Consider the following 4,009-nt stretch of genomic DNA (forward strand, 5'->3'; position numbering starts at 1 on the left):
GTATCTATGACAGAAGAGACAGTCCTGGGTCAAGATACAGTACATGTCCTGGTGAAGTATCTATGACAGAGAGAGACAGTCCTGGGTTAGATACAGTACATGTCCTGGTGAAGTATCTATGACAGAGACAGTCCTGGGTCAGATACAGTACATGTCCTGGTGAAGTATCTATGACAGAAGAGACAGTCCTGGGTCAAGTACAGTACATGTCCTGGTGAAGTATCTATGACAGAGAGAGACAGTCCTGGGTTAGATACAGTACATGTCCTGGTGAAGTATCTATGACAGAGACAGTCCTGGGTCAGATACAGTACATGTCCTGGTGAAGTATCTATGACAGACAGAGACAGTCCTGGGTCAAGTACAGTACATGTCCTGGTGAAGTATCTATGACAGACAGAGACAGTCCTGGGTCAGATACAGTACATGTCCTGGTGAAGTATCTATGACAGACAGAGACAGTCCTGGGTCAAATACATGTCTATGCTTCATCATCTCCCACCACCTAAAGCTAAATGGCTGGATGTGAGGGGTAGTGAGAATGGCTGGATGTGAGGGGTGTTGAGAATGGCTGGATGAGGGGGTAGTGAGAATGGCTGGATGTGAGGGTGTTGAGAATGGCTGGACAGGGGTTGTGAGAATGGCTGGATGTGAGGGGGTAGTGAGAATGGCTGGAGATGTGAATGGCTGGATGTAGTTGAGAATGGCTGGATGTGAGGGGTAGTGAGAATGGCTGGATGTGAGGGGTGCTGAGAATGGCTGGTGGTGAGAATGGCTGGATGTGAGGGGTAGTGAGAATGGCTGGATGTGAGGGGTAGTGAGAATGGCTGGATGTGAGGGGTAGCAGAGAATGGCTGGATGTGAGGGGTAGTGAGAATGGCTGGATGGATGTAAGAATGGCTGGATGTGTGAGAATGGCTGGATGTGAGGGGTAGTAAGAATGGCTGGATGTGAGGGGTGTTGAGAATGGCTGGATGTGAGGGGTAGTGAGAATGGCTGGATGTGAGGGGTGTTGAGATTGGCTGGATGTGAGGCTGGATGTGAGGGAGAATGGCTGGATGTGAGGGGTGTTGAGAATGGCTGGATGGATGTGAATGGCTGGATGTAGGGTGTGAGAATGGCTGGATGTGAGGGGTGTTGAGAATGGCTGGATGTGTGGGTGTTGAGAATGGCTGGATGTGAGGGGTGTTGAGAATGGCTGGATGTGATGTGTTGAGAATGGCTGGATGGATGTGAAAATGGCTGGATGGATGTGTGTTGAGAATGGCTGGATGTGAGGGATATTGAGATGAGACCTGATGAAGGAGTAGTCTCCGGACACGTGGAACAGTGCAGGCGGGTCACAGTATGTCTCATCTCTGGGTAAGGGCTCCACTACACCGACCATATCCCTCCTGGTAACAGAGTTAGCATCAATAGTTAGCGTTGTAATGTCCCTATAGTGTATTGCGAAACCAACTATGAGGTAAAAACACTAAACCTCCACTAGAGAGCTGCTTCTTTACATTGATATACAACACTGATATATTGTTTGCGATTCTTTATCTCCCATCAACTAAAGCTAAATCAACTGTGACCTATGACAAGCTGAATGAGCTCCAGAAGAGGTCCTTCCTTACTTTATCTCCCATCAGCTAAAGCTAAATCAACTGTGACCTATGACAAGCTGAAGGAGCTCTAGAAGAGGTCCTTCCTTACTTTATCTCCCATCAGCTAAAGCTAAATCAACTGTGACCTATGACAAGCTGAAGGAGCTCTAGAAGAGGTCCTTCCTTACTTTATCTCCCATCAGCTAAAGCTAAATCAACTGTGACCTATGACAAGCTTGAAGGAGCTCTAGAAGAGGTCCTTCCTTACTTTATCTCCCATCAGCTAAAGCTAAATCAACTGTGACCTATGACAAGCTGAAGGAGCTCCAGAAGAAGGTCCTTCCTTGCTTCATCTCCCATCAGCTAAAAGTAAATCAACTGTGACCTATGACAAGCTGAAGGAGCTCAGAAGAGGTCCTTCCTTGCTTCATCTCCCATCAGCTAAAGCTAAATCAACTGTGACCTATGACAAGCTGAGGAAGCTCAAGAAGAGGTCCTTCCTTACTTCATCTCCCACCAGCGCTGCATCCACTGGTCCTTGGGGATGGTCCCCAGGAAGACCTGCCACCTCCACTCCTCCAGCATGTAGGTGAAAGGCAGGGTGGCTACGATGGTCAGGGCCTGCTTCATCAGGAAGTTGATCTCAGTCTCTGCATTGGAGCGGGAGGAAGAAGTGCTGTTTGAGAGAGGGTACATCTAGAATGCTGACACTGTATAGAAAACAGAGCGTAGTGGTCTCTGGTCAAAGAGTAGGGCACTTCTCGGGTGTTATCCGAGACAGGGAGTCACTAGAGGAGCTATTTTGATGAAACAACGTGAAACAAAACCTACAACACAGCCCTGGCCCTGACGCTGACCCTGACCCTGGCCCTGACCCTGTCCCTGACCCTGTCCCTGACCCTGTCCCTAACCCTGACCCTGGCCCTGACCCTGACCCTGTCCCTGACCCTGACCCTGTCCCTGACCCTGGCTCTGTCCTGACCCTGACCCTGACCCTGTCCCTGTCCCTGTCCCTGTCCTGACCCTGACCCTGACCCTGACCCTGACCCTGTCCCTGTCGCTGACCCTGTCGCTGACCCCTATTCTGTTCAGGTGTAACTCAGGTATTCCATAGACCAGCTATAACAACAACAACAACTGTTGTCTAACTGTTATCCTCAGATCTAGATCTGCTTCTACCACAACCTGCCCCTACCCCTGACTCAGGTAGTCACCTTTATCTCTGCGAAGTCGTCTGGCAGGAGTCCCAGGGCCTTCAGGTGTTTGGGGGTGGCAGCGGACAGGGACATGATCTCCCCACGGCCTCGTGGGGAAGCCCTCGTTAGCCCCGTCTCTCAGCAGGTAGGACAGGTTCCTGTAGGCCATCTGGTACTGGTTGTGTCCCATCTCATGGTGCGCTGTCAGGAAGTGGTCCATGTTCACCTCAGTACACATCTTGATCCTGGATATGGGGGAAATTTAAGAAGTAGACAAAGTCAGGGAAGTACAGCATAATAGGGTATAATACATTATAAAACAGTATAATACAGAATAATACAATATACTACAGTATAATGCATTATAATACGTATAATACAGTATAATACATTATAATACATAATACAGTATAATACAGTAATACAGTATAATACAGAATAATACAATATATAATACATATAATACAGTATAATACGTTATAATACATAATACAGTATAATACGTTATAATACATAATACAGTATAATACAGTAATACAGTATATAATACAGTATAATACAGTATATAATATGTATAATACAGTATAATACGTTATAATACATAATACAGTATAATACAGTAATACAGTATATAATACAGTATACTACGTTATAATACATAATACACTATAATACAGTAATACAGTATATAATACAGTATAATACGTTATAATACATAATACAGTATAATACAGTAATACAGTATATAATACAGTATAATACGTTATAATACATAATACAGTATAATACAGTAATACAGTATATAATACAGTATAATATGTTATAATACAGTATACTATGTTATAATACATAATACACTATAATACAGTAATACAGTATATAATACAGTACAATACGTTATAATACATAATACAGTATAATACAGTAATACAGTATATAATACAGTACAATACCGTATAATAAGTTCATATTTATGATGAATATTTAATCATTACAATTGATGCTGAGTGTAAGGAGGTATAGCCTACAAAATCGGATCAACTCCCTCAGATTTAATTCTACATGTGTGTACAGCATTTTGAAAAGCAGTTCAACGTGCTGTGGATTTTTACCTTGATGACTTCTGTTTCACAACAGAATTCCTTCATATCTTTATGACATGCTGCTGTGACTAACAGGATATGAATTCTATATCAGTAGTTAGTGCCTGCAGTCTCTCTGTCC

At 44.0% G+C, this 4,009-nt stretch overlaps 1 long non-coding RNA gene across 1 annotated transcript; it reads right to left on the reverse strand.

Moving 5' to 3' along the window:
• Positions 1 to 428: 428 nt before the first annotated feature.
• Positions 429 to 2,266, reverse strand: LOC135531183 (uncharacterized). Its single transcript, XR_010453967.1, has 3 exons — positions 2,095 to 2,266; positions 1,296 to 1,394; positions 429 to 443 (listed from the first exon to the last, which is right to left on the reverse strand). It is a non-coding gene; the product is annotated as an uncharacterized LOC135531183 (long non-coding RNA).
• Positions 2,267 to 4,009: the final 1,743 nt, after the last annotated feature.

This window comes from Oncorhynchus masou, unplaced genomic scaffold (assembly GCF_036934945.1).
Source record: "Oncorhynchus masou masou isolate Uvic2021 unplaced genomic scaffold, UVic_Omas_1.1 unplaced_scaffold_15425, whole genome shotgun sequence".
Taxonomy (NCBI): Eukaryota; Metazoa; Chordata; class Actinopteri; order Salmoniformes; family Salmonidae; genus Oncorhynchus; species Oncorhynchus masou.